General features: G+C 41.4%; 1 long non-coding RNA gene across 1 annotated transcript; it reads right to left on the minus strand.

Annotated features, from left to right (window-relative positions):
- Nucleotides 1–228: 228 nt before the first annotated feature.
- On the minus strand, nt 229–12,613 carry LOC308485585. Its single transcript, XR_013990634.1, has 3 exons — nt 12,410–12,613; nt 1,282–1,411; nt 229–403 (listed from the first exon to the last, which is right to left on the minus strand). It is a non-coding gene; the product is annotated as an uncharacterized lncRNA (long non-coding RNA).
- Between the last annotated feature and the right edge of the window lie 9,205 nt (nt 12,614–21,818).

A 21,818-nucleotide genomic window follows, 5' to 3' on the forward strand; every position in this document is an offset into this window, starting at 1 on the left:
AAATTGTGTAGGAGTTGAGATCAGCTGACAATCCGTTTGGGAATGTTTGTGCATCCCTCTTTGGAAGTCTATTTGTTTACAAAGCAACAGAAATTAAAATAATATGCTACAGAAAATATTGGCTGGGCAAAATGATAACAACACAGGCGTTATAATTATTTATAGCAGCTCACATGCATACCTCAAATTAAGCAATATTAGCTTTGTAGCAATCAGTTTCTGGTTGAATCCTAGGTATTTCTAAATACTTCTGTGTTCTTTGAAAATGACTTTTTAAAACCTACTGTGGCATATTTGGATAGCTTCTGGTTACTAAGCCCAAATGTTGAATATTCAGGGAAAGAACAAGCAGGTCATACATAAAGTGGCTCCTCTGAAGATGCCCTTGATTTCTGTCCTGTATCTGCAATGAAGACATGATTTTGGTTATTTGAAATGTTGATGTTTTGAACTCTTTCCAATGTAATAGCAACCTTGTGGCTGAGATGAATAGTCCATCTTGTTGACAGCCGAGGTGGTTTAAAACAAAACAAAGGTATATTTATTTGTTTGCAGCTATCTTGTAATGAGATCCTCATGAAATCTGGTCTAGTAAAATGTCTATGTATGTCGTTCCCCAGCTACCATGTCAATGGCAGCCTGAATATTGGGGCTTCTGAAGTATTCCAACTCTAACAACTTCAGGTAGTTTAAAGGAAGAGAATGCTAGTGGATAGGGAGGGTTGCTGTTAGTGATGGGATGCACTCTACCCCACTTTGGGGATGCCGGTGGTGCTGTGGGTTAAACCACAGAGCCTAGGGCTTGCTGATCAGAAGGTTGGCGGTTTGAATCCGCGCAACGAGGTGAGCTCCCGTTGTTTCGTCCCTGCTCCTGCCAACCTAGCAGTTCGAAAGCACGTTTCTGTGTGCTGCTATGGTTCGCCAGAAGCGATTTAGTCATGCTGGCCACATGACCCAGAAGCTGTCTGTGGACAAATGCCAGCTCCCTCAGACTATAGAGCGAGATGAGCGCAGCAACTGCAGAGTCATCTGCGACTGGACCTATTGGTCAGGGGTACCTTTACCTTTTACCTACCCCACTTCAAGCACTGCAGTAAGCAGGGGCTGCCAACCATTTTGGACTACCTACTGGACACATTTTGAATTTTGAGAGAGTGTTGGGGGTGCCAGTCACAATATTGCTGCCACAGAGGGTGGCCTTTGTTCTGATATAATTGCCTAATGTAGCATTCCAAGGTATCACTATTCATATAGGGATGTTGAAGCTGGCAATTTCCATACCATTAAACCAACTGATATTTTCACCGCAGATTCCAAATGCTGTACAGAGAAGAAATACCAGCACAGCAAAGAAAATAGTTGCCATTTCCATCTCTGTGTAGGGGGAGCCCATGGCAGTCTTTCTGGTGATCTGTTGATAAAAGGAGAATCAAAACATTTATGAATAAGTATTATGTTATCATTCAAATTCCTAACTGCCAGAACCAATCTTTTGGAGCACCTCTCCCAATATGAACTTATCATTAAATCTTCACCCTTTTCTAGGTGCCCCCTCTGAGGGAAGCATTTCAGTTGTGTCTCCCCAGTTGTGGAACACTTCCCCAGTGAAGTCTGCCTGGTGTCATCATTAACATCCTTTTGTAACCAGGTCAAAAAACGTATCTTTTCTCCCTGACATTTGCTGGCTTATGATGGTTTTGCTGTCTGTTGATGATGTGTCTGCTGAAGTTTTGGGTGCTATGTGTTTTATAGGTCACTAGCAGCCTTGTTGGTTGGATAGTGTTCTCGAAGCTACAAACATGAGTTTGACCAAACTGCGGGAGGCAGTGGAAGACAGGAGTGCCTGGCGTGCTCTGGTCCATGGGGTCATGAAGAGTCGGACACGACTAAACAACTAAACAAAGCAGCCTTGTACTCAGTGTTGTTCAGGAATTCCTAAAAACCAAATGATCACTGCAAGTTTTGAAATCAGTGCAGTCTGAAAGTTTGAATCCAGCATATTGATTTTAAATGGTGTCCATTTGTTTCCAAACACAGCGAAAACCTGCTCCTTGATCTCAGGAACCTTCATGCAAAATGTGGTTAGTATGTCTTAAGAGGTGTCTGAATGCATAGCAAATAAGACAAAGAACTTAAAAAATATATAGTCGTTTGTTCAGTTTTAATCACAATATGTTTTTTTCCCCCTGATATTTTTATATTTTTGTAAACTGCTTGGAGATTCCTTATGTGTCAAGTAATTCACAATCTGAAAAAATACTGCTGCAGCTAAGAATAATGCAAAGTAGTTACATAGCAATGCAAACCAGCATGCAAGGCAATCACTGTCCATTTGTTTTGCTGAAATCTCTTTTCTACTGAGAGGTAGATGCAATGATAAGAGGAGAGTATGTGCTTGTGCTATATGTTTTGTTTTATTTTGCTTTGCTTTTGCCTCTCCCCCCCCCCACTTTTAGAAGGTGTCTTTTAATTGCTTTGTGTCATCAGATGCTGTTTTTGTCAATGTAATTTGGTTCACATGTTCTCAGCCTGTGGCAAGCTATGGCATGAACTGCCAGAGTTTAATTTGCAGGAAATTGGTGTGAGCAGTCCTGTCTTGTTACAGGAGGATGGAATGCTTGGCATTTTGTGGTCTCACCCTGTTGTAAGATTCTATGCATTGTCTCCATCATTCTGCCTGGACACTAAGGTCCAGCTCCGAGGGCCTTCTGGCAGTTCCTCACTGCGAGAAGCAAAGATACAGTGAACCAGGCAGAGGGCCTTCTCAATAGTGGCGCCTGCCCTGTTAAACACCCTCCCATCAGATGTCAAAGAAATAAACAACTATCTAACGTTTAGAAGACATCTGAAGGAAGTCTTGTTTAGGGAAGTTTTTAATGTATGATGTTTAAATGTATTTTAATCTTTTGTTGGAAGCCACCCAGAGTGGCTGGGGAAACCCAGCCAGATGGGTGGGGTATAAATATATTATTATTATTATTATTATTATTATTATTATTATTAGCATGAGTGACATTTGCAAGATTTGTCTTTCCTACCTCAGAAATACCATCAACTTGTGGTGGTCACTACAGATACAATATAAACATAATAGACTGAAAGTTCTGGGGAAGCCACATTTCAGTGCATTCCTAAGCCCTTCCTTATAGCCCTAATAGTGGTGAATCGGAAAGAGAAAAGATGGATGGGTGAGACTGCCCGCCCTTGCTGCATCCCATTTCTGCTGCCAGAAGAGGAAGTCAGGCCTGGGCTGGATTGAAAAGGGCATTTGGAGGGAGGCATAGGAACAATGTGTTTGTATATATTGCTGTACACCACCTTGATATATTACGTGAGGTGGTGTCATATAAGCATTTTTGTAAATATCAATACCAAAAAAGACCATGTGTTCAACTAGCCCAGTATTCTGACACTGACTGGCAGTGTTTTCCAGGGTTTCAGGAAGGAGTCATTCCCAAACCTATTTGGAAACCCTGGGAATTGAACCCGGGATTATTGATAAATCTGATAGGCTGGGATTTGCAGAGTTGAAGTTTAGCAAATGGTTGCTCACTTTTTGGTCAGAATTGCAGACATAGTATATATATATATGTGTGTGTGTGTGTGTGTGTGTGTGTGTGTGAGACCTGTCAGATGACATAGCTATAATTAGGTGACACAGCTATAAAAGAGACCCCCCCCCCCCCAGGAGACCAATTCCAGGATATTTAGTGCAAACACACCCATGCAACTAAAATGATAAGGACAAAATGAACAGGAGCCAGTTATAACTAATAACAGACAAACAGCTCAGCAGAATAAAAATAGGCAACCCAGGTCTTTGCAGCTAAGGCTAAAAATTGGGAGGTAGTTTCAGAGTCTGGGTGCAGTCACTGAAAATACCCCTCTCTTGTTCCCCACCAATAGCCATTCAGAGGTTGTTACTGGGATCCAGGGGAGATTGGAACAGAAAATAAATGGAAGCTGTACCAGAAAGCTGGGGTTCAAGTAGAAGTGTTGGATAATCTGTATCCAAGCTGTGGTGTAGACTGTATTTGGAAAAAATAATTTGTTTTAACAATGTTCAATGAATTAGTTCAAAAATCTCTCAACTACACCTGAAAGTTGTTCCCATAATTGCTGTGGGGTGAATTGAACATGAAGTTTATGGGGGGGGGGTAGAACTTCGAATGTCTCCCTTCTTCTTTAGACTCTTTGAGTTTTTAAGCTTAAACATGATAATTGTTGAGAAAAACAAATTAATCATTTTGCAATCCACTCTTCTTAAGTATGTTTTACTCTTTAGCACAGCAGCTCTCAGCATTCTGAACGCTGGGGGGAAATAGCCAAGGAGCATTTGGATGAATTTGAATAGAACTGTGAACTGAACCTGAACCCAACTAGTTCATTTTGTATAAAAGGACAAGTGGGAACTGGAATCTATTCCTTTTTGGACAAGTTGAACTTGAACTAGTTGCTTTTAAAAATGAACTTTCCAAGCTCATGTACAAAATAGGGAGAGTATGCAATGCCTTAATTTCTAGCTTCTTCAGAAGTTAGGAGGAAATATTGCATTTATTTACAGTTTGGGGATATGGGATACACCCTGTTAAATTAAAATAATACCCATCTGTTGTGTTCTGTCTGCATCACCCCAGGTTAATCTACCAGAAGGCATGGTTTTGAAAACCTGTTTGTATACAGTGTGTGTGCGCACGCACACACACACACACACACACTGTACATATATTCTTTAAGGCCGTAATTAGACCTGTCAGATAACACTGATATAATTAGCAAATTGTAAAGGGACTTTTTTTATGAGACCAATTGTGGGATTTTTAGTGCCAAGGCAGATGGGGGCTTCAAAACTACATTAGCACCGAACTATCCAAATTGCACACCCACTACTTCTCATCAGAATAGAAATAGCCCTAATGTTATACATAAATCCATGCCGATACTTTTAGTCCTCACTTTTGATGACATCAGATTTTGCACTTCTCCACACAGAAAGGTTTGAACTTGCACAGCAGCTCAAAAGTTCATCCTACACTGTTTGTTAGTTAAGTAGCAGTGTGCTCAAATGACAGCGATATCATGCCCTCCATGATAGGAGATACCAGGAAGCATCTGATATGTAAAGCTGGTGCTTCATGTTCTGAATGCTATCACTCAGTTTCAAAAAAAACAACACCTTAGGAGTAAGCAAATAGACAGAATGGATGGGATATAGGTTGAATGAAGCAATAAAGCTGGAGCAGGTAACTGCAAGCCTGGGGTGGGTGTATACGAATGTGGCACTTCAGACCTCCTTATCTGGCTCTCAGGACCGAGGCCATTTCATCTCATCAGCTCACCCCCTCACTGGCCCTGTTCTGCACCCTCTTTGAGTATTTTTGCCTGGCTGGAATGTGTCCTTGAACTACCACAATGCATCTTTCTTGCTTGTAGGGAGAGGTGGAGGAGGATGCAGAAACATTTGGCTTTTGCATAGCTGGAATATAGCTTAGTCTACAGAGCTAAAGGTCCTCTCCATTGACACACAACCCACTGGCACACAGTCCCCAGAAGATAGGGTTGCCATACATCTGGGCATATCTGGAATACTGCAGTTGGCATCACTGTCTGGCCGTAACTTTGGCCCCAAAAAACTCAACAACTTTTCTGCCTGGATTTTCACTGTTTGAAATATGGCAACTCTACCAGAAGATTCCCTGTGAGGGAATAGGAACATAGGAAACTGTCTCACACTTAGGCAGACCATTGGTCCGTTTTTCAGAGTATTGTCTACACTGACTTGTAGCAGCTCTCCAAGGTTCCAAGCAGGGAATGTCTGCCATCCCTACTCAGTGATGCCCCAGTTTCAGGGGTGCTGATTTGGGCCCCAGGTTATGGGTGCCCAGCGTGTGCGACATGACATCATGACGTGACATTGCGATGTGACGTCATGACATCACATGCCCCGCAGCCTCTTGTGGCACTGGAAGTCAGGTTCCAAGGTCTTGCAAGGCCTCAGACGGCATCTCCAAGGTCTCACAAGGCCTCAGGCATGACCTCTGGTGCTTCACAAGGCACTGGAAGTTGCATCAGGGGTCCTGCAGTGTGGGTGCTGAGCACCCACAACAAATATTGTCTGGGTGCTTGGGCCCCTAAGGCCCCCTATAGTTGGCACCCCTGCCCAGTTTGAACTTTGAACCTTCTGCATGCTCTACCACTGAGCTATGGTCCTTTCTTCTGGTTTAGAAAGGGTTCCTCACCCCTGTAATAAAGGTTATTTTTTTAAAATGCTTTTTGCTGTATTTGTTTCATTCCCATATTGAGGACACACCGTTTCTGAAAATCTACATCTTGCAAAAATCTATCTTTATTGAGTTGGCCTAAAAACAACAGCAACAACATTTACTAGCCAGTTGCCCGTTCTATAAAGATGTGAATTCCTTAGGATCAAAACTTAAGGAGTTCCACATAATAAGCAACTTAGGGCACAATTATGCACATTGCTATTCAAAACTAAGTCCCATTCAGCTAACTGGAGCTTACTCACATGAAAGTGGATATAGGACAGGAGCTATAGTATTTCTTACAGCCAAATGCTTTGGAATTAGTTTTGACATGAGATGGTTTCAGTGCAAGCAATTATTTGGAAAGGAAATAAGAAAATAGTCCTTGTAGATGTGAACAAATAATTTTGGGGGAGTTGGGGGAACATCTCTAGCATACCACTGTATATTTTGAAAGTAATAACTAAAATTGATATCTTTATTTGTGGGCTTCTAACCTTCAGAGGGTGCACAAACACCCCTATATTCACCTCAAAAAAAAAAATATATGCGCAGGTTTCTGAGACTATTTTCTTTGAGCACTCTCAAAACCTCATGGGCTTTCCCAAGTTCTCAGGGGGGAAAGTGGTTGCAATTCCATGTGTCTCATGTGCCTGTTGAGATCAATGTCTCCATCCACATCTATTTGAACATACATTTTTAAACCCACATAATGTCCAGAAATGGTGGTGGTGGTAAACAGTGGATAACCCTGCAGCATTCATCCTACTCACCCCTAGCCAGAAACATATCTGATTTGTTGGGTGATAATACAAAGTGATACAGAATCACACAAGTAAGAGAAGATCGAATTAGAGCATGTTGACTGTTAGTCCTGAAGTTGAGACAATGAAATGGGTTTCATTTTAACCGGAGGCTGTCACCATAGGCTAATGAGGATGAAGCTTCTGGATGGAGACAGCCCTGGCAGATGGTCAAGGTTCCAACCTGAGCCTTGTCCACCCACCTACTAAAGCTTCTTCCACCTCTCTTGCCTCCAACTCCACTTTGCATTTTCCTAGCAAATGTGCTTTGCAAGACAAATACCTACTTGATGGTAGCACTGAAGTTTGTGTTTACCTAGCTCATAATACCAAGTTGGCCAGCTGAGCATGCTTACCTGATATATGTATTGAGGACTATCAGCCATGCATGCTGCAGGGCATTATTCCAAGCTTGTGTGATTTTAAACTAAAAGTAGTGTGTACAACAATCTGCATGGGGCTCCCTTCCTGCTCTGCATCTTCATCTGGTCTGTTCCTGGTCTTGATCCATGTGCTAGTAGAAGTAACAGCTCACAAAATGGTGACATCCACTTTCCCAACTCACAGAATGGTAGCACCTGCTATGTTCAGCGCATGGGTAATGCAACTGAACAACAAACTCCCCAGGAGTAATGCAGGTATGACCTACACTCAGTTGGCTTGTGCCAAAGCTACAAATCCAGGAGACGCCTTGGTGACAAAAACACAAACTTTCTCTAAATGCTTACTGGGAGAGCTTGAAATGAATGAGCCAAGAATGATAGATCATCTGTCATTTGCTGCAACACTTGAGCCACTCCTAAGTACTGTATTATTTTCTGCTTTATCTAATAAATGTAGCATTTACATAGCAGGATGCAAATGATAGGATTGCAAGCTAAATTCACGGAAAATGAATGGCATCACATCTTTTTCTTTTAGGCATTCTTTGCCAAACCAGTACCTGTGACTCCCTGCTAGAGATAGCATGGTAGATGACTGAAAGGATATCTGAAATTGGGTTGGGTTAACCATAATGCATTTCTGTATTTGAAAGTACTTAATAAGCCTATCTCCAAAGGAAAACAATGTAGCTGTTTGCTTATCGAGCTATATCTGTCATCTATCTATTTATCTATCATCTAATCTATCACCTATCTATCATCTATCTATCTATCTATCTATCTATCTATCTATCATCTATCTATCATCTAATGTTCTCTCTTTCTCAAATCGTGCCAAGAGTTAATTTGTTACATCAAATAGTCACACATGGTCACATACATACAGCAGGGAATGTTTTACAGCAACAATGAAGCCCTGATGGAAGGTCTTGTTTTCATATTGAGAGGGATCTTTCCCCAGGAATTACAAATCATTTAAAAAGTCATTGCTGTACATAGTGACTATACATAATTCTCACTAATCCACTTTGTGAAACATGGTTTGAAAATCTTGTGTTGCTAACCGAAGGTGGCTTTGGGCTGTCAAAAACTCTCTTGTATTCTGAGATGTCTAGATGTTGATTCTCTATTAAATAAATTGTCATCAGGAAGACAATCTTTTCAGTTATTCTCCCAGCATGAATCTTTTATGAACTTCAAATCCCCCAGGGATAGATCTAAAGCAGACAAGGTCTTGATCTGACCACCAAAGACGGTTTAGTGCTGTCTTGTTACAATGCTGGCAATACCCAGTCTTGATGACTGACAGAAGTTGTTCCAGTTGGAGAGATTCAGATAAGCCACCTGAGTTCTTTAATTTTACAATGATTGACATTCAAACTTCTTATTGCTAAATATATATATATATATATATATATATATATATATATATATATATTACAAACCTACATTCTACAAAAACATCTCCAGCTCTATTGAAACTGTGGCAGATGGTGCATAAATGCACTGGGAAATGCAAAACTGGTGATCATACCATTCACAGTTAATGAGATGTTTGAGATAATAGGAGCCCCTTAATCTAAGAAAATAGGTTGTTCCATTTTATTTATTTCTGTAACATAGTCCTGGCCTATACCTTACCAGCAGTGGGAACTATTACTAAAGGGAAATTCCAGTTGTATTTGATGGACGCATGCCATGTGAATAGGAATGGCAACGTGGTTAGGGTGGCACTGGTGTAGGAGGTAAATCTAGCTGTAATCCTCTACTCACTTACTTTGGAGTAAGCATAACTGAACTCAATGTAAGTTAGTTCTCAGTAAATAGTACACAACTAAACTGTACACCCCCCCATACACCCCAATCAGATGTTACCAAAGAGTGAAGGAACAGGCATGGTGCAATACTCTATATGTATGCTGGTAATAGCAGCAAAAAAGGAATGCGGGTGGCGCTGTGGTCTAAACCACTGAGCCTCTTGGGCTTTCCGATTAGAAGGTTGGTGGTTCAAATCCCTGTGACGGGGTTAGCTCCCGTTTCTCTGTCCCAGCTCCTGCTAACCTAGCAGTTTGAAAGCACACCAGTTCAAGTCAATAAATAGGTACCACTGTGGCGGGAAGGTAAACGGATGCCCACATCATCAAGGTGCCCAAAAGGTGCCACCTCCTAGAAAGAGCACTTCAACTCTGAGAATCCAGTCCAAGGTATCCTGCTTTGCCTTGTGTGTCAACCCAATCCAATGCACATCCCTTGAGATATGCTTTTAAACAATTAACATTTCTTGCAAATTTATTGTTTCTACTGTTTTGAGAGATTTAAAGCAGTTCAAGAAAATCCAGTTGACACAAGTTGCTTTAGCCTTGTGAGCGAAATCACCCTTATATTCCAGACTTTGAATTGGGAAGGTCAAATAAACATAAAAAGGTATGAGAAAGCAACCAGACTTACCTACAGTTCAGCATAAAATGGGAAATGTGAGGAGCCAGCATGACAGTTTAGAGATGTCCTATTAGCTTTGCATGTGTTTGGTGTCTCATAATGAATGCCTAAATCCTGACATTCAATATAGAGACTCAATACACCCATTTTATTAGATATTATTTCCTATCTGGAAAGGGTTTTGGGGGGGATGGGGGAGGGGAGGTTTTCCAGGGAGGGGCTATCAGCATTATTGCCACATGACCTACAGTAAGAGAAGATATACAGATTAGTTTTTCCAAAACAACACCTGCTTCCTTGCTAGCATCACAGTAAAGTTCAGTTGTCCTCCTTTGTATGACATCTCTTTTTTCAGAGACATTTGCATTGTATGCATTCTTCTAATAACAACATTAAGGTGAGGCCAGATCACATTTCCTATCCATACTCAAAAGAGCACATTAGTGAACAGGTGCACCATGGATGCAAACAATATGAATTCATAGAGAATTGGCTGTCTTATTTAATCATTTATGGGAGAATCTAGTTACTGTTTGGAATGACCTTCTTTTGTGCTGGCACCAGTAAACTAGTTGTGCCTTTGATATAGCTCTTTTCCATCACTTTGCCCATTTTTTTCCCTTCTGGAAGTTCCTTTCCTGGACAAAACACAAATTATACTTGCCTACATACCTAGAATGTGATTTAGTCAAAGTAAAGCCCTTTTACTTTGTTGTTGTTGTTGCAGTGTGGGATTAGTTGATTCACTTACGCATCAAGGTACAAGAGAACTGAAATATTGAACAAGATGTGCTATCGCTGTCATTGTTTCAATATTCCAGAAAAATGGCACAGGGATCACTTTTTAAAATCATCTGATAGTCCTGTTTCTAAAGAACGGGGGGTTTTTTTGGGTTATCTGTGGACCACATGGAAATATAGTTAATGATACAGCTAAATGAGTAAAATGTTAAAAAATCATAAGCGGGTAATCTTCAGAGGATTGTATTTTGGAATTGAAAAATAGTTCACTGCTTGATACGGACTGCGGAGAATCTTCTTGATATTTTCATTTGATGATTTAACATCCAGCATTAATTTTATACAGGTAAAAAAAAAATTCTGTAAGGGGAGATTCTGTAATCTCCCCTTACCCCCTGACTGCCCAATGGATGCTTTCCCCAATTACAGTATTTCCCATATGCTGTGCTTTGCTTGGGTGGGAAAGAGGTTGTGAATTTTGTCCCTTTTAGAACAAGATAAAAGCATGTTTTCACTCATTCTAACTTGTGTGATGAGAATCTCTGGAGGATGAAGTGTAATGTGTGCAGTTCATTGAGACAGACGGCTGCTCGCTCAAACAGAACAAAATCCAGATTCAAAGGTTCTTTCTTTTGTTTATACAAACTTAGCGTTGTTTTTTTAAAGATATTTATCCTAGAAAGGCATAGTTTCCTCCATTTTTTTTTAAAAAATGAAGGAAATGTACACCATAAATATAAAAGATCTCAGCAGGAAGAAATGGTGAAAGCACATAACCTTCTATTTTCAGCAGACAGGGAGTGGGCTAACACTGTTATCAAGCAACTCCAAAACTTTGGGAATTCTACTGCTCATCACAAGAGTACCATATTCCACTTTAATCTCCTCACTCTTTTTAGAAATCTTTCATTTGGGAAACAATTTTCTAGTGTGCTCCCAGCAGTACATTTGCGGGGAGCGGGTGGCGCTGTGGACTAAACTACTGATCCTCTTGGGCTTGCTGATTGGGAGGTCGTGGTTCAAATCCCCACGACAGGGTGAGCTCCCATTTCTCTGTCCCAGCTTCTGCCAACCTAGCAGTTCAAAATCACACCAGTGAGAGTAGATAAATAGGTACCGCTGCAGCGGAAAGGTAAATGGCACTTCCATGCGCTCTAGCACTTGTCATGGTCCTCTGCGCGCCAGAAGCGGTTTAGTCATGCTGGCCACATGACCTGGAAAGCTTTCTGTGGACAAACACCGGATTCCTTGGCCTGAAGCAAGATGAGCGCCGCACCCCATAGTCATCTTTGACTGGGCTTAACTGTCCAGGGGTCCTTTACCTTTACTTTTCTCTTAGTAGGCAGAAAATTGTAATAGACATGCAAGAATGAGGTCTGAAACACGTGACCAGCTGAGAAGATCCTGGAGCAATGGAAGGGAAGGCAGGGGGTACATACAAGGGATGCAGCCTTTTCTGTGGTGGCCCCATGGCTGTGGAACTGCCTCTCTCAAGATTTGCAATATGCTCCATCCTAGTTGCCCAGCCTTCTGGAGTAGGTTTGGGGATCTTGAAGGGTGGAGGAGAGGTGGGTGGGTGGGTGGAGTACTGTTGCACATGAATAAATCTTTGTGCTGACTGGATACATTAGTTGGATGCCACCCAAGGACTTTAGAAATTTATGGTAGCTCAAACAGAAAGTGGGGAGCGATGAGTAAAGTATTTTAACATACTGCTAAATAGTAGAATACACTTATTTTACTATGGGCTATTTCTGGGGTAGACTTGGACCTAACTTACCTGTATGATATTTCTACCTTCTCCAATCTAGTGCCCTTTAGATGTTGTTAGACTTCCATTTTCCCCAGTTTTAGCCAGCACATATATAAAGGAGACCGGGTTGGGGAGGTTGACCCGGGCATTATTTTTCTGCCTCATGACGTTGCCTGCTTTCTTTAAGTCACAGGTGCTGTCTTCGCAGGGCCCTGGGTACTGAGGCATCCACAAAACTTCCACTGTGGGTGCCTGGTCGGGTGACCCAACATGTTGCTTGTGTGATGTCACACAGTGCGCCAAGACTCAATGGAACTCATCACAGCCATGGGAGGGTCTGATGGGGCCTGTCACATCATGTGATGCTATGCATGTGCCACGTTGTGCTGTGTAACATTATGTGTGTTGTCACACATGCACCGGGGCAACCCCAATGTGGAGTGGAACCTGGCACGCCTGCTTTGAGTTCATTACACAAAGGCCATTATGATGGGGAAAGGAGGAAGCGAAATGACAAACAACTGTGTAAGAAGAAATATAAAGATGATATTGGTGTGATTCTCTTGGGCTTGAACCCTACAGACTATTTGAGATTTGGACTTTTTGGTCTGCTACCTTGTAACATAAGAAATGTCCCTATTGTACCTTCTTTATATGTTTGTGTGACTTTATTATTTTCTGTGCCAGTTTCTGTGTTTCGATTAAAACATTAAGCCTTTTAACTCAGTGTTTGAACTACCAATTTAAGTTCAGCGGTTGAACAAGGCTCCAAGGACCAGAGATTAAATTGATTGAGAGGTCTGTAGGATATCTTGAAGTCAAGTTTGGCACCATTTTTAAAAATCACCCTGAAATTAAATTCCTACAGCACCTCACATTTTGCTGTGATATCAGTAATACTAGTGTACCTCGTGGTGCCTTTTCAACAAACACCTTTCAGCACCATATGGATGGAGCAAGAAGATGATGTACAACCTGTGGAGCTGAAAACAATTAGGCTATTGATGGTCATGCCAGAATAAAAGTGTTCACGGCTTGTAATTTGCAATGGATTTTAGTATCGGTACCTGAAAAGATGGTCTCTGCTTTTGAGCAGACAGACATCCTGTTGGATAAAATGGGAAGTCACAAATGTCATGCCATTCATGCTGTGGCTCATGGTGAGCACTCTCAGTTGGCTTGTGCATCTGTACAAGTAATTGGTTTTGAAGTGCAGCTTATCAAATGTGTTTGCCTCTGAAAAGGGAGAGAGAGAGAGAGAGGCTCGAGAGCAAAATTTGTTTATGGGAAGATGAGGTTGGCATTCAGGTTCATCAGACGAGGCGCCTTGCTTTGAGAAAACAGGAAGGATGGCACCAAAAGGAGAATAAACACAAGATTAATTAGCAGTAACTGCACCTCCAAGCATTGGCAGATAAGCTTCTGAAAGATAGGGATGTGGCCAGAGAGCAAAGATGGCCCATTAAGTCACTGAAATCCAGTTTATTTTTTATAGCTAGATATGGCCCAACCATTTCCAGAAAACTAGGATGTGTAGCAAAAGCAGATGAAAGAGTACAATGTGGCAGAATAGAGAGAAGCTAGCCAGGGTTGCTACGTTGTTATCAAGTTGCTCTAGAAATGAAGGTCCAATTATGCCATTACCTATAATAATTTAAACCAAATAAACCATGTCAAGTTCCTTACCTCCGTAACAGTCTAGGCCTAAGTAAGAGCTACTGGAGGACAAATAAATGGACTGCTGTTCCAGTACCTTGTAGTAATCTATGTTGCCATTCTGGCATTTGAATTAACCTCTGATGACACTGTAACAATGCAACAGCTTGGGGCCAACTACTGACGAAATTTCCAAATGGAGCAATGAAGTATGCAAAGCTATTATTTTGCAAACAAAATGGATGCACAGTGTGTTTGATACAGGCTGTCCGAAGTATATAACTGCTGAATTTTATGCACTTGACAAAGCAATCAAGCTAGTATAATGCTAACACTGATGCTAATGATCTATACAGTTGTACCTTGGTTTTCCAACAACTTAGTTCTTGAACATTTTGGCTCCCGAACGCCGCAAACCCGGAAGTGACTGTTCCAGTTTACGAACTATTTTTGGAAGCCGAACGTTCGAAGGGGCTTCCATGGCTTCCGATTGGCTGCAGGAGCTTCCTGCAGCCAATCAGAAGCCACACTTTGGTTTCCGAACGTTTTGGAAGTCGAACGGACTTCTGGAACGGATTCCATTCTACTTCCAAGGTACGACTGTATAGGTGCAAAACAGACCAGTACAACTGATGTCACATATTGTAGTATATAGCTATAATAATACTTAGCTTTATAACTTTAAGCTATTTTAGGTTTCATGGTTAGGCCAGTGGCAGATAATCTATTGCTGGCAGCAGTTCTCCATAGCCTTTTCACCACCACATCCATCTTTGAGTGTGAGGCTATAATAATGCCTAATATGTCCACAGCACAACTGCTAAAAACCACTAGAGGCGGAACTCAAGACATTTATGAGGAGCAGCTGTTGGACATTTGTAGTTTCAGTAACTGAAAGTGTCCAATCAACACAGCCACACAGGATGTCGTTACTGATTGGGTCTTCATGTTGCATTGTGTCCAATTGTTATTGAAAATGTTGAGCCATCAGTGATGTTTAGGCAATTTCATTCTGCTCCTCTGCAAGATTCCTAGTGTCGGAGCTCATCAAGAGGAGTCTCCTTCTGCTTTGACAGCTCTTGGACAGCATAATACCAATGTACAACCTTCTTTTATTCTAGATCATCACAAACGTGCAATCATGGCCATTATCCTATTGTTGCAACCTGTTGGGGGGGGGGGATTCTTCATGACTGCCAGGAAGCTGGAAATGCTAACAGCAAATTCTTTATGGAGCATGCAGTCCATTTTCAAAGGAGTACTTATCAATCACAGTACAATGTTCACTCTTCCCCATACTAAAGCAGCTGTAGAAAAGAGAGAGAGCAATGCCTGTGTGTATCATTGCCTAGGCAAAAATAGCCTAGAGGTTACTAAGATAGTAGTTACTTTAGACATTCTGCATGTAAGGTTTTTGCTGTTGTTGTGGTTATTTATAGTATCGTTTTGAACATTGCCTGATGTATTGGTGTTTTCCTAATGGAAAAGTAGATGCTGCATCCCTTTTAAAATGGTGCAACTCAGTCATGGCAACAGTGACAAAGATTTATGCTGAAAACCAACGTGCAATATCTCATGTTGCTCTTAACATGTTAAACCTGAATGATGAGGCAATTTAGAAACAATTTTACATGTCATTTGCTCTCTAATGGCATCTTTGGAACCATGTTTTTCATTATCCCCTTTTCACCAATGGCAAAATGTTGTCAAACGATTCCACGAAGTGAATTGACAGCCTCACTTTCTCAGTTTTGGGGGTTCCTAAAACATAAATCAGAAAAGAACAGCTCTGCTACATGACTTCTATGCTACTTCTGGTCAATTTCAGTGTGATTTAGTTGTGACTCAATTTTGCTAGACTATGCCCACAATGTTAGTGGGGGGGGGGGACAAATCTTAAGACTGTGCACATGAAAATTGTGAGAGATATGTCACAGATAAAAGGTCTGAAAAAGTATTTAATCCATCTTTACCATATTGTATAATGAGATGTCTTAACAGCTTGTTGACATTCTGAAGTTGCTCACAAACCAATGTGTTTGCTGGCAACAAGTTGTAAGAGGAAACGTAGAAGGGATCAGAGTTTGTGCTAAGCAACCTTTTCTGTCATTATGCCTATCATCAAATCCCTGATCCTTGGGGTAGGGTGAACCAAAGCTGAAGCAAGACAAGCTGAAGTTATCTGTGGAAGCCCTGTGGGAAACTCCTATTTCATCAAAGACTCAGGAGAGACTGGTAGGTATATATCCTGCCAGGCAGACCCTCTTCCAGGTCATCTGCTGGGTCCCAATCCACACTTGGTTCTTCTCTGGCCTCTGCTTCTGGCAGCCAGGCTCTTTCACTAGCTCTGGATTTCTTGTTGAGCCTGATGCTACCTCTGCTCCTGACAAGTTGGAGTAAAAGCAGGAGAGATAGAGGTTGCAGCCAGAGTCCAGGTACAGTTGAGGGAGGTAGGCAAGGTGGCATAAAGACCTACATTGACTCCCAGTATGTTTCCGAGCAAAAATTCAAAGTGTTGGTGCTGACCATTAAAGCCCTGAACGGCTTTGGCCCAGTATATCTGAAGGAGCGTCTCCACTCCCAGACACTGAGATCCACTTCTGAGGGTCTTCTGCGAGAAGCAAGGTTGCAGGGAACCAGGCCTTCTTAGTAGTGGCGCCCACCCTGTGAAACGCCCATGTGATATCAAAGAAGTAAACAACTATCTGACTTTAGAAGACATCTGAAGGCAACCCTGTTTAGGGAAGTTTTAATGTTTGATGTTTTATCATGTTTTTAATATTCTGTTGGGAGCCGCCAAGAGTGGCTGGGGAAACCCAGTCAGATGGGTGGGTTATAAATTGTTATTGCTATTGTTATTGTTCAGCCTGCTTTATAATGATTCTTTGGGGTCCTCAGTTGTGCTGGAAGTCTTCACATGGCCACCACTTCCCCTAGACCCTGACACCTTAAAGTTATCTCATTGTATTATTATTATTTTCTCTGTGGATTTCATTCGGTATCTTCCTCTCCCCAGCATGTTTAAAATTTAGCTATTATCAGTTGTATGTTGCTGCCTTTCTCTCCCTATTAAACTTCTTTAAATCCTCTTTTTTAAATAATTCCCAAACCCAACTACCTCTTTCACCACCCTGCTTTATTTTCCCTCATAGCCTTTGTGTGTCTCAATTTTTGCAGAAAAAAACAAAAAAATTAAAAAATGCTGATGTTGCACTACCTAAACCATTTCACAGCTAACAGGTTTTTGGAGTGCTAATTCTTTTTGAAGTATGACATCCATTGTTTTGGTGAAACACCTGGAACAATGATGTGTTAAAAACAAACTAATGGATCCCCCGCTTTCTGAACTGAAATAGCAGTGTTGGGCTGATATGTAAATAATAGAGTTATTCATACCATCTGTCACTCTTGTATGGGGGAAATAATTTGGTGGTTCTTGTATGCAATTGAGCCTAGCTGTTCTGTTTTGATGAGTGATAAGTGTAAAACATTGCCACTGTCAACAACTGTATATTCTCATGTCATTTCTCATTTTAATGGAGCAAAAGGTGCTGAGAACAAATGCTCCGAGCTGATACTAATCTTCTGCTAGATTAGTATCCATTCTGAAAGTACATAGCGCATGAAAGAGACTGCATAGCTTTGTCTCCAGGATTCCATGATCATATGCACAAGGAATTTTTAATTGATGATGAAAAGAGGGGAAAGTCTTTAATGTTTTTGCATCTGATTAGATCTGAATCCAACTGGTTGGAAGCCATACACTGCATACATTAAAGCAGAATGATGCAGTAATTTTACAATGTGTGGCGTGGGTTGCTAAATATTGTTGCAAAAAAATAATAATACTTCCAAGCTCTGCAATTTGTTCAAAATGTAATTTTAAATGGGAAAATGTTTCATGGGGCTCAAGGGACTAGATTCAAACATGCATTTCTACTTTTTTTGGTGGGGGGTTGTTTCAGTCTCTTTTAAAGCTGTGCACACGCACCTGTTTTCTTATGGTTCTCAATTAGCATTAAATTGTGGAGGAACTATATCTGTCTTAAGAGGGTTTTGGTTTTGCCAGATACAATAGAATCACATAGCTGGTGAGGTTATTGTAGGCCGCTAGTCCAGCTATTTGATGCAAGACATCTAGAGACACAAATGAAGACACAAGACACAACTGAAGACCTGCAGCACAGCCTATCACCAGTTGTTGTTGTTGTTAGAATTTATATACCGTCCTATACCTGGAGGTCTCAGGGTGGTTCACAGAATAAAAACAAAATATAAAACCACAAAATATATAATCAAAATAAAAGCAACAACCCAATAAGCCCCCCCCAACCCATAGGATGTCAATCAAATCAACCAAAGTCCTGGTTAAAAAAGAACATTTTTGCCTGGTGCCTAAAGGCATAGAATGAAGGCGCCAGGCAAACTTCCCTGGGGAGAGCATTCCATAGACAGGGAGCCACTTCAGAGAAGGCCTGTTTTCCGGACCTCTTGAGGAAGAGTTCCATTGTTGAACTGCTCTTGCCATCAGTAACGGCCAGTAGACTTCTCCTAACATTCTACTGAAACCTACACTTCTGTAACTTAGGTCCAATTATGCAAAAATAGAGTGTAGCTTCTTAGCTCATTACCGTAGCTCAGTGGTGGGGGAAGGACTGTAGAGCCCATGTGTTATGTCCAAAAGGTCCCAGGTTCAATCCTTAACATCTCCTGCTAGGGCTTTCTGAAAACCTGAAATCTCAGAGAGCTTCTGCCAGTCACTGCAGACAATACCAAGCTAGATAAACCAATCAGACTCAGGAATAGAGGACTCTATCTGTTTATTCTAAGCATAGTTTATTCTGGTGGAACTACTGCTGTGCCCCAAACTTCTCTCATTATTACTGCAGTTTTAGCTCATTCTTCATATCTCTGATAAGGTAAACTCAAAATCCCATTCCCACAGAAATAAATGCTGAAGTATTCTGAGATTGAGGCAGAAAATCCTGCTTCTCAGGACTGCAATGTTTCTGTCTTGGCTGGTTGGGGCTGATGGCAGCTGGACTCCAACAACAGAAGGGCCACAGGCTCCTCATCTCTGCTGTAGCTAAATATTTATCATAAAAATTATTTATTTATTGTAAAATTTACACCCCATTCTTCCTCCCAAAGGAGCCCAGGACGGTAAGCAACAAAAGCCTCTTGAAAACAATTCCAACAGGGGATTTAAAAGTATAGATGCTACAACCCTAAATGCCAAATTCCTGCATTGTATGGAATTCTTCCTGCATCACAGGGGGTGGACTAGATGTCCCTTGGGATCTCTTCCAACCCTACAGTTCTATGATTCTATGATGTCAATGCAGATAAGAAATAAGGTATGGAAGAGCCCGATCTTGACCTCCTAATAAAATGGTATCTGCAGAAGGCTTTCAACTATAGAGTGCAGGGATCAGTTGGATATGCAAGTGATGAGATGCTCTTTTAAGCATCCTGGCTATGAGGTGTACAGGGCTTTATACACCAAAACCAGAACCTTGAACTTAGCTTGGTATCTAAAAGTATTTCAGATAGCACCATTAGTAAAGACTTCTGTCTGACACTCTAGAGAGCCTTTCTCTAAGGCAACTTCATATACAGACTCCAGAAGAGGAACAATGTAGAATTTGGCTCTGCTTCAAATACCACAGGGATGTTGCCTACTGTAAACAAACATGTTGATTTAATCCTCTGTGGATGAGACAGAAAACATATGTTCAGTTGCACAAATGGAAGGCTCACGAGGCAAACCACTGGAATGAAGCAGAAGTATTCCTTCAGGATTTAGTGACCAGTCAGTCCCTGAATGGGAATAAAAACCCCAGTCCAATGAACCATCCTCCTTTTAGTGGGAACTGACAGATGTCTAGAGCAGATGGGATGCTGCTGAATACCTGGCCAGACTATTTGTCCTTCTAGCTCAGTATTGTCTATTTGGGCTAAGCCAACCTGGTGCCCTTGAGATGTTTTGGACTATAATTCCATTCATCCGTGACCATTGTCCCTTTAGTCTGTGGCTGATGGGAGCTGGAGGGCACCAGCTTGACCGCTAGGTTCTACTCTAGGTTCTTGGGCAGATGGCTTATTTATTTATTTAACAATAATAGTAATTTTAAAGCATATGCTCTACTGCTGAGCTCTGTTTCTTCCTCCAGATGCAAGATAAGTGCTGCATTTCTTAACTTTGGAAAGTAACTCCTTCCCCCCGTCCCAAGTTTTCAGGTGATTTTCCTCCATAGTCTTCTATGTTGCATTCTCCATTCCCTACACAATTATTGAAATAGAGTCTAAATAATAGGTCTCTGTTTTTTGCACCTCTGTTTTGTTTTTAAAAAAGTCGTCCTAAGACTTTTTATTCACACATCTTTAAATTATAAGGCACATCTTTTTAGGTAAGCTAGATGCTGAGCTATGCTAAGACTTAAAGCCAAATAATCAGTTTACTGCTGGGACCAAAGGTAGAATAGACCCCTTAGATGACAGCCTTTGAAGATCCTGGACAACACAATGTAAATTAAGGAAGGTACAGATTTTCAGTCATTACCCCATATTTCTCTGTTGCAGAATAGCCCCGTTCATCATATTTGGTTGCTGACTGGCAAGATTTATTAAAGCAAGTGTGACTGCATCTTTATTGAGAGAGGTGTACAGCATGCTGGAAATATATGTGGTCTATCTATAGTAGTTTATATGTCTGCAAGAAGCATCTTCACTATATTTTTTGCCTGCCTTGAGTGATAAATGAGTTTAAAGTCACCAAGATTAAAGAACTGGACGACTCTCCTCTCCCAGCCCCCAAACCCCATGATTTCTCTCTCGCAATTTTCAGCCGATGACTCCAGAATGGCATAAGCAGCCTCCGAAATTCTGCTGGCATCAAACCTTAATGTGAAATTGGAGGTAGCCTTTGATCCCCCGGCTCCACACAGAGGTGGTGCCCAGAGGTCTCAAGAACTGATTGTCAATTTCATCTCAGGCCACCAGTAATGGGCCGCACATTGCCCCCAACAATGTGTAAAGGAGGCTGTGTTTTAGCTCTTCACATTCTCCATTTTGCTTCTTCATAGAAACCAGAAAAAAATTCAGACTGTTCCGCTGTCAGTGCTTCTTCCATGATTTTCATTTGGTGCCTTTCTTTACAGGCATTCAGTGCTAGCAGTCCCTGAGATGATACAAAACAGGAGCAAGATCTGTATATCATTCTCATTATGAGAAATTATGCTGGACATTTCCTAAGAGGAACAAGTAGCACAGCTTTATATATGTGTACATCACAGGGATTCTTCAACCATGAATATAGGGAACACACATAGAGGGAGGGACATGGTGTCTACCCCTGAGACATTTGCATTCATTGGACTGGTACAGGCTCTACACATGTAGGGGCCATAGCTCAGTGGCAGAGTGTTTGCCTTGCAAGCAGAATGCACCATGCAACTGGAATCCTGCAATAATAATAATAATAATAATAATAATAATAATAATAATACATTATTATTACCCTGCCCATTTGGCTGGGTTTCCCCAACCACTCTGGGCGGCTTCCAACAAAATATTAAAAATACAATAAAACATCAGACATTAAAAACTTCCCTAAACAGGGCTGCCTTCAGATGTCTTCTAAAAGTCAGATAGTTGTTTATTTCTTTGACATCTGATGGGAGGGCGTTCCACAGGGTGGGCACCACAACCGAGAAGGCCCTTGGCGCTGGGCCTCAGTGTCCAGGCTGAACAATGGGGGTGGAGACGCTCCTTCAGGTAT

This window comes from Podarcis pityusensis, assembly GCF_964106645.2.
Source record: "Podarcis pityusensis genome assembly, chromosome: 9".
Taxonomy (NCBI): Eukaryota; Metazoa; Chordata; class Lepidosauria; order Squamata; family Lacertidae; genus Podarcis; species Podarcis pityusensis.